This window comes from Homalodisca vitripennis, chromosome 3 (assembly GCF_021130785.1).
Source record: "Homalodisca vitripennis isolate AUS2020 chromosome 3, UT_GWSS_2.1, whole genome shotgun sequence".
In the NCBI taxonomy this organism is placed as follows: Eukaryota; Metazoa; Arthropoda; class Insecta; order Hemiptera; family Cicadellidae; genus Homalodisca; species Homalodisca vitripennis.
The window spans coordinates 191,840,910-191,853,134 of NC_060209.1; the positions used below are offsets into that span (position 1 = coordinate 191,840,910).

Consider the following 12,225-nt stretch of genomic DNA (forward strand, 5'->3'; position numbering starts at 1 on the left):
GGATAGACGAGGCGCAACGGTCAGCCGATAACAGTTGCTAAAATAACACGTTGCCGCAACCTGTTATCGGTTGGCAGAATAACGTCGCAACGCGTTTGCAGCTAAACAACGACATTTTCCATCTCTACTACAAAGTAGCACTAGTGATGGGAGAATCGAATACAGAATCGAATAGTATTCGAATACAGCCAGAGTATGCACATATTCGAATAGATCAAAATGAATTCGAATACTTTTGAAATGAATACAATTTCTCTGGAAGAATTTAATTCAAACCTGGAGTATTCGTTTATTCTGACAAATAATATTCAAATAAAATATCCAAGAGTTGTATTCGTATTCATATGAGGTTTAAAATGAATACATATATGGAGACTTTGAAAAGAATAATTTAAGGGAGATTCATAATTTGAAAAAATAATTAAACATTTTAATACTTGAAAAAATGTATAATTAATTGTATAATTATTAAATTTAAAAATACACATTATTTAAAAATTACAGTTCTAAGCAATAAAGACAAATATGAATATTTATTTCATATTGTTGTGTAAAAACAAAATATTATTGAGGTTTTCTGGCTTCAGTCTATTTCTACGGTAATTAGTGACAAGACCTGCTGTGGGAAATAGTCTTTCAGACGGAACTGAAGTAGCAGGTAAACAAAGATATTTCTTCTGAAGTTCGTATATCATGGGTATGACTTGTTTATACGAGGCACCAAAAGCCAAAGGCACATAAAGCAAAAGTATTCGAATACATATTCTCGAATACAGTGGTGAATTCGTGACAAACAAGTGAAATAACCCAGGAACAATAGATTGCGGGAAAGAAGTAAGACAGGTCTAGCTAGACCTGTCTGTTAGAAACGCTCAGCTGAGCAAAAGTATTCGAATGCAGGGGTGAATTTGAATTCACTGTATTCGATTCTTTTAAGTATTCGACTCTCCCATCACTACTTAGCACTAAACTTGACTCCAAGAAGCCGACTATTACATTTTAGATAGCACAGCAGCACAGGAATTAAACCGCAGCAGCCAATCAGTACCGGATAATAAAAGTATATATAATTTTATTATTCTTATATATACTTGTGTATGAATTTTATTATTTAAAATTTTGTTTTGACGTGACAACGTCTTAAATTAGGTTTGCGGCTCGGAGTCACTCATGAAAAAGTGTAACGCCCGGTAACGTTACGATGCCCGTCCAGTGGGTCCGCCGCACGGGATCCGCACGGGATAAAGCAGAAAACTGTGGGTCCGCCGCACGGGATAAAGCAGATAACTATGTTTATTCGTGAAAATGTGGAGTGCTTAGATTCGTCATTTACAACAACTACAACAATAAAGGTAAATAATTGTACACTGATATTTCATTATCGTAAACTATGATTGATTGATTAATTGTTAGATTGACACAAAAGTTGAGAAACTGAGTTTATAGGTTATGTCATACTATTGACAAATGTTGATAGTGTTAAGTAAATTATTAGTTTAAATCACTCTGCAATCAATCGTAATTCAGTCGATTGAGAAGAAACAGCGCGTATTGCTAGTCAAACATTTAAAATAACAAATTATAACCTCTAACCTGTCATAACAGTGCGACCAAACAAACGAACTAAACCGACCAATCACCACGCGCGGAGTTAGAATTTAACTGTGTTTAGCAAGAATTTCAAATTCCAATTTTAGTAAATGTTTTATTCAACTTTACCATTTACAATAACAAATTTTAATTAATTTCAAATTATGTACAATGTTTTTAGTAAACAAAATATATTTCTATAGTTAAAATTTGTGCAATTCTTATTCTTATATACTTGTGTATGAATTTTATTATTTGAATTTTTTTTATTGTAAAAACCGTTTTAGGTTTCATAGTTAATTCATTTTTAAACTGTAAGCCAACGTAGCTTATCTTCAATAGAAAATTGACTTAACGGCTGGTTTGCTAATTTTGTCTGGTTTGCTAAAGTAGCAATAAGTTTGAGTTTGAAAACATTCTCCTCGCGGTGTGTTATTTTGGCTTTATCCCATGTCATGTGATGATTTTCAAACCAGCAGTGTAGAACAGTTTTAGACTATTCTACCTAGGCCTTTTTGAATTTTCCAACATTTTTTAATTCTCAAATTTAGTTGGTTGTTTTGTATCGCCTATTTATTTCTTATCAAAGGATCATGTTATACTGAAAACACAGTTTATGTAGTCCTATGTGCCATTATTTGTTTGTATTTTTACAAGACTTTCCCTTGGAGTTTTGTGTTTTAAAAGCGGTTCCAATATTTTATATACTTCTTACTCCTGTAATTTTCTCCAAAATCTCGGTACTAACAAATTTGACAAATACATAATTTTTCTTTATTTTAGTTTCCTGACCTAAAGTTGTTTCTATTATTATTTATTTTGTATTTGTTTTTAACACACTAAGGATATACATTTTATATAGCCTAATATCCCATTCAACACTTCTTATTTCGTATTTTTACTTATCTGAGCATAAGCTCTTTGTTCCGTAAAACAAAGAGTGTGCAACTGCTTCTTAGGAGATTTATACGGTACGATTGAAAATGTAAATCCATCAAATACTACTAACAAGTACTATAGCAATTAGTATAATAAATGCTTCTCACAAATAATTAAGTAGATAAAACTATTTTACTAAGAACTAATCGACAAAGAACTAAGCCATGGCCAGTATAAAAACGTTTGATCGTAGTTGTCGAGAAAAATATGTTTCTGCAAAAATAACAAATTTTTCAAACTTTTAGATATTGGCTTTTCGTTACAAGCTCAATCTTAACATAGTGGTCGGCATCATCTACGCGTTAACAGTTGTGGTTTATTATAATTGATCAGTATCATTTCTCCGAATCAGTATTACCCGTTTTAATAATTAAATTAATTAAGGAAAACCACGTAATATAGTTATTGTTACTATAATTTGAATGTATGGTTTATTATGTGGTATTAACATTAAACATGACACTTCGAATAGACTGTAGTCAGTGTCCAATAGTATGGTCAAGGAGTTAAGTAATGCTTATACTATGATAATAATCATTATGTTTAAAATTATGTAATGTTTATTCTACATAGTTTAAACAGCAAATCAGTCATTTTTATTCTATTAAAAAATATGTCATTAATCAAGGGTTTTATTATTTTCAGAGGGCTTATCATATACAATGGAGTGAGCTGCAAATGGCGTTATTAGGCAGCTCTAAGTTTATTTCTCGCGCAAAGATAGGTGATTTCGCCGTCAGTGCATGTGTTCATCCCTAATCTTCTTGACGCAAAAAATGGGTTTTCCGACACTAGCGCTACTACAGTTCGTCATTTGTGTTGACAACAACTCTTTCCGCACATTAATCGCTTTCTCTTATATTTTTCTAATTGACGACGATGTGGGTTGTTTTACGACCGGTTCTCAGCATAAGGAGTAACAGGAACATTATGTTTTATTATTAGTTTATGGAGTATCCGAAATATATAATTGTTACAACTGTAGAATATAAATTGAAGTAAAAAAAATTATGGTTGACTGTAAAGTCGGTTTTACGGGCGAAGATTTTACGTGACAACGTCTTTTTCTCGGTAGAATATTTATTGATATGAATATTATTAAATTGCACAATAGGAACAAGGAATTGAATGAAAATAAGAATTGCACAAATTTTAACTATAGAAATATATTTTGTTTACTAAAACATTGTACATAATTTGAAAATAATTAAAATTTGTTATTGTAAATGGTAAAGTTGAATAAAACATTTACTAAAATTGGAATTTGAAATTCTTGCTAAACACAGTTAAATTCTAACTCCGCGCGTGGTGATTGGTCGGTTTAGTTCGTTTGTTTGGTCGCACTGTTATGACAGGTTAGAGGTTATAATTTGTTATTTTAAATGTTTGACTAGCAATACGCGCTGTTTCTTCTCAATCGACTGAATTACGATTGATTGCAGAGTGATTTAAACTAATAATTTACTTAACACTATCAACATTTGTCAATAGTATGGCATAACCTATAAACTCAGTTTCTCAACTTTTGTGTCAATCTAACAATTAATCAATCAATCATAGTTTACGATAATGAAATATCAGTGTACAATTATTTACCTTTATTGTTGTAGTTGTTGTAAATGACGAATCTAAGCACTCCACATTTTCACGAAATAAACATAGTTATCTGCTTTATCCCGTGCGGCGGACCCACAGTTATCTGCTTTATCCCGTGCGGATCCCGTGCGGCGGACCCACTGGACGGGCATCGTAACGTTACCGGGCGTTAGACTTTTTCATGAGTGACTCCGAGCCGCAACCTAATTTAAGACGTTGTCACGTCAAAAAAATCAATTTAATACATATTCGAATCAGACATAAATAAACTAATCGAAATAGAACACATATGATCTCATGCTTTATTTTTATAGCGTAGTTCCTCTTTCACTATTCCAATTTCAACCAGTGGTGATGGTTAGGCAGTCACAAATATGACCATATACAAACTATTTGTGCCATTACGAAAGCTGGCATGTATGTTTTAGACCAAGACTATATAACTTAACTAAACAGATGTCTTTGTCAATCATACCCAATGCTTTAATTGTGTCAAAACACGCCGTAAGCGTTTTGGAAATTCGGAATCTTTTATGTAATGTCCTAATATTGCTATTTATAAGCTTTCATAGAAATTAATCAAGCTGAAAATAGTTGCGTAATACGTTACAGGTGTATTAAGACGTCCCAGCAATCACAGAGATACCTCATCAAATCCACACGATGTTTTAGCTATAAGTTTCTATATAAAAACTATATTATTATAAATAACAGACTTTATTTGACTTACTTTAAAAATTATGTCATTATGACAAACGATTTTATTTTCTGCCTCCAAAAATGTTGCGATGTCGGCGAGAAGGAGGTCTCTCTGTCCTTATCTACTTACTCGTTATTACTCGATATAACTAGGTTTAGATTGGGTTATATTAAACTTGTTACTCGTAGTTCCAAAGTCTACCAACAACCATTACGAGCGTTTACGTGACCTGACTTTGAATTTAGGTACTATATCTAGGGATGTTTTTCTTTTTTCGCTAGAAGTGCGGGATGGCGCCGAAGCCCGCTAGGGCTAGGGGCATTTCTGATCTGTACTTTCCCGTGCAACATTTTCGACGTCAGACAACGTTCGGCGCCACCCCGTCCTTCTGGCGAAGAAAGAAAACCATCCCTTTAAATATACCTAAATTCAAGCTCTGATCACGTGATCGCTAGTTAACTTTTTTATATTTATAATACGTATGTATGTATTTTCCTACTTACACAGCCTAATAACAAGTAAATAGAGACATAGTGGTCTCCTCGCCGTCTTCATTTAGGAAGGCAGAGAACAAGAACTGATCGTCGTAATGACATATAATTTTCACAATAAGTAATAATAATAATAACGTGTCACTGATAAATTGATAAATTTACACTAATAAAATAATAACAACTCATTTTACACTTTTACAACTCAACACTAAACAACAAGAAATGCATAAAGAAACAAATCAATAGCAATGTTAAAACATTGACAATAATGGCTTATTGAAGAATGATTATATAAATATATCAATGCAAATATAAGAGGAAAGATAAGCTAGGGATATAAAGTAAATGAACTACCACTGTAACTAAGACAAATGTAGTCCTTTAAAGGCACTACTACAACACAATAAGTTGTGAACTTTTAAAGCTCACTGATGACGTGTTGGGGAGGTCTGCCGAAGGTCAAGTGACAGAGTCCTTGCTGTAGTACGGGAATGAGCATCGGCAAATTCCCTTGGGAGATGAGCATTGGACAGTCGAGCAGGCTGTTCATCAATTTGCCAAAAAATAAAATATCAGCAACTTCACGCCTCACTTGAAGATTCGAAGCTTGGCCTGAAGTTCAGAGAGTGCCACCACCCTACATCGTAGTCCCTGACGCATTCCCACCCGTTTTAAGAACTTCCTCTAGATAGCTACAATCACATTAATCATCCCAATCTTGTAGGAGAACCAAACAGGGCTAGCCTACTCTAAGAGCTGACGTACAAAGGATAAAAAGATGTTATTAAATCAGCTGGGCTCGTCATGCCACGAGTCGACCTTGCGATGAATCCCAACATTCTGTGTGACGTCTGCATAGATAATAAACTTGCTCATTGAATGGGGGATCAGCACTTAAGTTAACACCCTATCTAGTGGTTGACCACACAAAGCGTACTGGAAATAGCGTAGATTGCGCAGTTGGCTGAAAGTCATGACATAGCACTTAGAAAGGTTAAGTTTCACGTTGTTTGTTTTAAAACCAATCCAGGACAATATTGAGGCCAGACTGCAGGCGAAGAAAGTCCTCTTGATTGGAGATCGTTGCAAAATGTTGACGTAATCAACGAAGATTAGGGCTTCCCACTAGCAAGATGTACCCATGATTATATAAAAAGCATCTTATAACAAATCGTTTCTTCAACGCAGATCTAGAGTGTATATTTCTAGGGACTGCGAGGTTGACATCAATGGTCAGTTTTGAACAATTAAGGTAAAAATGTATTCATTTACTAGCTTTAACAAAAACAGTAGGTCATACATTTTGGTTTTAATAACGCATTATTGTATTTTGTGTGTATAACACGGATTGTTAAATACAAATTGACCAAATTTTGTTCTACGGTACTCTAGGCAAATATACTATACTGGACATTTGCCTATATAAACAAAGTGTAACGGATGGGTTACTTATACAAGTTGTCATAATCTAAAGCAATCTAGCTTGATGCAGAAAAATGTATAACTAAATGTCTATTCAACCATAAAAGACACGAGTACAAGGCAGTGGAATGGTTGCAGTTGCAACTCATGTCAAAGTGGGATAATATTGTAATAACATTAGTTGCACTTTTAGATCAGATTTCAAATCATTTCAAGGAGAAGAGATAAACAGATCCGTAAATTTTGTTCAACCAATTAATTGATTTGTACATAAAAAGATGGAGTATAACTAACATTAGTTATAGTGCTATTTAGTTTTCGATGTTAGAGTTTTCGATTGATCTCTTGTGGAATGCCGGATGCATTCATGGGCACAGGCAGATATTTCCATAATTGATTCATCCATCTCAGGGCAACAGAGATTTTGATAGGGGGCTTAATATTTCAAAGCATAATATCTATGGTTTATTTTGTTTTTGAAAGATTTTCTTTGTTGAGTGATGATGAGTGATTTTTACTCCAAATTTTCAAGGTACGTTTTTTCCTTTTATTTAAGGTTAATGTAAAAGTGAACTAGAGATAATTTTACAACCCTAAATTTCCTTGGTACAAGTACTAATTAGTCAATTTTTAAGATAATTTTATTTCACGAAATTAAATTTGATTGTATTAGGCTAGGCGCATTTGTATAAGCAGTTTCTCTTGAATATTTATATAATAATTCAATCCTCTAAATTATATCACATTATGATTTATAGGCAACTTTTTAACTTGTCCAGTAATAGACATTCATGCAATTTTTTTTTGCTATATGTAATCTTTTATGTTTTTATATAATTTTTCAAATCTGAGCCTATTAAATCTTCATGGACCTAGACCTAGTTTCATATATGTCTACTTTTATATAGACTAAATCAAAGTTATAAAAAAAATGTCTATTGGACTAGGCCTACAACTTCAGATTATCTTTACTGTCATAGTGAATATTGTTATCTGATTAAAGTTGCTGCTTACACTGCATTTTTAACTCTTTATTACAATAAGGAAGTATCTAAATTGATAGTGACCTGTAGTAAATGATACAAATATTGTTCAACTAAACTTTGCAGTACAGTAAGCTGCCACCACCATAATTGAATTAGGGTGCCAAATTATTAACCCTGGAACCATACACCTCAATTTTTTGTCACACTAACCGTACACTGGGGTACTGTGTGCCCCAAAAATTAAAAAATATTTTTTTCATATTAAGTAAATTCTTTTTTATTAAAAACACATCTTATTGGTTACAAGTTTTTGAACAATGAAACAAAAATATATTGATACAATTTTAAGTATATTCATGGCTGTAAAACATACATACAAGAAAAAGTTACATTTGTATGAAGGTTTAGTTTAGATCCTGAACTTTCAAGTTTTTTTCTAGTTTTCACTCCTGCAATCAACACAAACAGAATCAGAATGTGTTTTGCAAGTAAACTGCTTACACTCATCACATAAGTTGGTGGTTTTTGTGTCTTTGCTCCGGGGACAAATGCTGCACCTTCCGGCCTTACGGTTGACAGGTGCTGGCTTGACTGGCACTTGCACACACCAAGTTTGTTCCGCAATGGAAAGCCTAATCCCTCTTCGAATTGATGTGTTTTGCAGCCGCTGTTCCATCCAAGGCCTCATGAGGTCTTCTGCCAGAGTAAACAAGAATGTAAGTCTAGACATTGGGGTCTGGTTTGACTTCATGTAGGTATTCTCTTTGTAAATAATGTAGGAGTTTCAAACCAATACTATTTAACATTTCCATAAAATATGCACATAGGCCATCTCCTCGTTTTCCTGCTGCATGAGTACTGAGCAGACATTTGATCCAGTACATCAACCCCTCCTTTCGTACAGTTATAAAAGTGAATCATTTCTGGCAAAGTGGTACCTTTCTGTAAGCTGGAACCTTGGTGCATGTTAGATAGGAGAAGCACGATTTTATTTTTCTTTTGCTGCATAAGACACCATTGTTAGTTGTTTGTCAAACAAAAACAGTGATGTTTTCCGCTGGTCTGTTTTTCAACATTTCTGGTGGAATGTGTGGTTTATTCTTTCGTAAAGTTCCAACCATTGTAATATTATGCTTTTCGAGCATCTCGTTGAAAAGTGGTACCGAAGAAAACCAATTATCAACGGTTATATTTCGGTTACTACCTTTAATGGGATCCGACAAACTTTTCCACAAAAAATGTTGCTTGGGGTTTTCCTTCAGTATCCATTTTTTTTTCCCAATATAAGGAATGGCATTAATCAAATACCCATTTGTATTACATAACATTACAATTTTTTATACCATATTTGGCAGGCTTATTTGGAATATACATACGAAATTGGCAGTTACCCCTGAAAGCTAGCAACTGTTCATCAATTGTGCAATACGCTCCAGGAGTGTAGAGCTCTTTGCAGTGCTGGATAAATATATCCCAAATTTCTTCTCGGATTGCAAGCAAAAGGATCCAGCTCTTTTCTCGCATCTCGAGTAGTCTTTTCATCGAACCTCAAACAATTGATTAAGAATTCAAATCTACGAAGAGGCATGACAGTTTTGGTTATGCGAAGTCCTCTTGATTCATGCCAAAGAATTTCGATTGGAGTGTGGTTTTGTTTTTGAGCACCAAAATAAATCACAAGTCCTAATAAGGCTCTTATCTCGACTGGACACGTTTCTCCGGTACAACTTTGATTGTTGTATTGTAATTTTTGATCTCTAATCTCCTGTTAGTATGATATAACTATCTTATTTATAATAGTTTCATCCAAAAATAGGTCAAATACCTGAGTAGGATTTGTGACTCCCCTAGCAGCTCCTTCTGGACGAGATCTAAATAAAATTATATTTCTTCTTGGCGTTCTCCTCCCAACTCTTGTAGATGGTTTTGTAGACCAGCGATGTTTATTTTTTTTCCCAAAAGTTGTTTTTTTTTTAGTTGGATTACATTTTGTTGCTGATCATGAGAACTGTTACCTCTTATGTCTGCGTCATCTTCATCATCTTCTGACAGAACCTGTGCTGAAGTTGTGGGTACAGGCTCAACACTTTCTTCAAAACTTCGTCTCGCCCTTTTTTTCTTATGCAGAATTTTCTGACACTTCTTCCTCTTTGTCACTTTCAGTTGGTAAATACTCATCCTCCGATGCATCAGGCGGCGAAAACAAATCTGATAAGACATCGTCATCTTCTACATAGTCCAGTTCATTCTCATAATCAGGTTGATCTTCAAATACATCAAGCTGATCGGTCTCAGATGATCGAAGTAATTCATTTAAAATGTCTTCATCATCTTGCAGGTTATCCATGATTATTTAAAACACACAAAAACAAAAAATAACAGACATAAACAAAATAACTAAAATATGTACACCCTGTGGATAAAGTAACACTAACCGTACACTGGGGAACTGAGTGCCCCAAACATGAACTGTAGACAAACAGCGATGAGTCACGCACACGGCAAACAATGCAACTGACTGGTCGCCACAAAACAAGCAAAAGTCGTGGAGTATGGTGGCGCTGCGCGTTGCCAACATAAAAACTACAAGCAAAATGAAAAATCCCTGGGGCACTCAGTACCCCGGTGTACGGTTCCAGGGTTAATTAGAAATACCTAAACTATCGAATACAAAAACATTGTAATTATGGTTGGGCAGACTTTAATAAGCGGCATACACTTGTTATTCGATTGCCATTATCGAACAATTCGATATATTATCAAACTAGGATAAGTAAAAATCGTGCACAATAACAGTTACAATAATTTACGGTAACAAGAAGAATCTCATACATTACAATTTATAAAACAAATTTAACAATAACATTACAAAACAACTAAACCAAAACTATGGCCTAGACTTAGATATTAAAGAAACCTTATCTAATATTTATGACTTGCCCAGCTTGATATCAATGAGTAACCACTTTTGTTAAATGGAGGAAAGAATTCTCCCCATGGATTACCAGCAGCCAAACCCACATGTTGAAGCCACTGAAACAAACCTCATCACTTGTGATAAACAGGCTATCTTACATATTTTTCTCATATTCTTCGCCATTTTCAAAGTCTCAAAATATTAGTTACTTCTTATTGTTTATTGTTTACATTAAAATTACTATAACTAGTAAATTGAAATTTTATGTTAAGTTAAATTGTAATATATTATTCCTTCAGATCAAAACAATCAAACCATTTCATAATAGCAATCAAATAACGAGTGTAGGCTGCTTATTAAAGTCTACCGTTATATTTATTTACAATTACCTATTAATGTATTGAATAATAATATTGTTCCAAATTTATATAAACAAAAGTAAAGTCATATGTATGATATTTGAGTAATGGCCACATGCTCAATGGCGATATTCTCATGTTATATATATTGTTTATCATAAGCTGTCAGACACGTGTATCCTTCAAAATAGTAAAAGGTAACTAAATGTTTCATTGTTTTGTTTATTACATCTTGTAATACACACAGCCTAGATAATTCTTTATTTATCATTAAATTATTACTTTTTTAGATATTAAAACAGTTGAATTATACTGAAATTCTAAATGCCTGTAATGTAATTCGGTTTGACATTAATGATTTCGGTAGTTTAGATAATCATGAATATCGATGATCTGATTGTGGTGGTGGCCGTGTATTAGGCTGCAGTATATTAAGCATCCAACACTCGAATGATCGATAATACACTGTTATTTCAGTAACAGCTGAATTGAATAATTTGGTGTTCTTTTAACGATTTTCTAGTTTTAGGTTACTTGGTAATCAATAAAAGCTGAAGCCATTTCGTGCAACCAATGAGGCCAGGAATGGAAATATTACACTGTGGAATGTTATTATGCTATATTAGTAGGTGTAGATTAGGTTTATCGTAAATATGTTACTGTAGTACTAAATTTAAATATAACCTATACAAGGGCTCAAGTGATCTGAGCTTGAATTTGGCTACATCTCAGGGATGCTTTTCTAATCTCAATAGAAGTGTGGGGTGAAAGGCTCCACCGAAGTCCGCTTTGAAGGCCAGAGGCATTCCATTTGGCACAATTACAGATTATGCAATTGACAAAAGTCAAAAGATCTACTGTATGAGTGTCATATACGCAGCTCAGTACATCTTTTCAATCTATTTTTAAATAATATACTGAAATACTTAAATACTGTAATTATAACAAACACACCAACTTTTACTGGAAATTACTACTCTAACAGGGAAGTAATTGTGTGTGTGTTTTATTAACTCTTAAAACACCGAATATAATTTGTCCTGGATACAGTTAATGTACATTTACGGCTTAAGTTTTTTTACCAAAGTATGGCATCATTATAGCATTTAGAGAATGATATGGGTATTTCCAATGTTTTCAGCCATTTTTCTATAGTGACTATATTTTCTAACTGGCACTTCCTTTCTGGTATTTTGTTATATAAAACTTATTCTGAAAAATG

The 12,225-nt window shown here is 33.6% G+C and overlaps 1 protein-coding gene across 1 annotated transcript in view; it reads left to right on the top strand.

Moving 5' to 3' along the window:
* Positions 1-7,078: 7,078 nt before the first annotated feature.
* LOC124357925 (E3 ubiquitin-protein ligase SH3RF1) overlaps positions 7,079-12,225 on the top strand; it is a 45,229-nt gene continuing 40,082 nt past the window's right edge. The window contains 1 exon segment of the mRNA XM_046810047.1: positions 7,079-7,273. The gene's annotated coding sequence lies outside the window, so the exon portion shown is untranslated.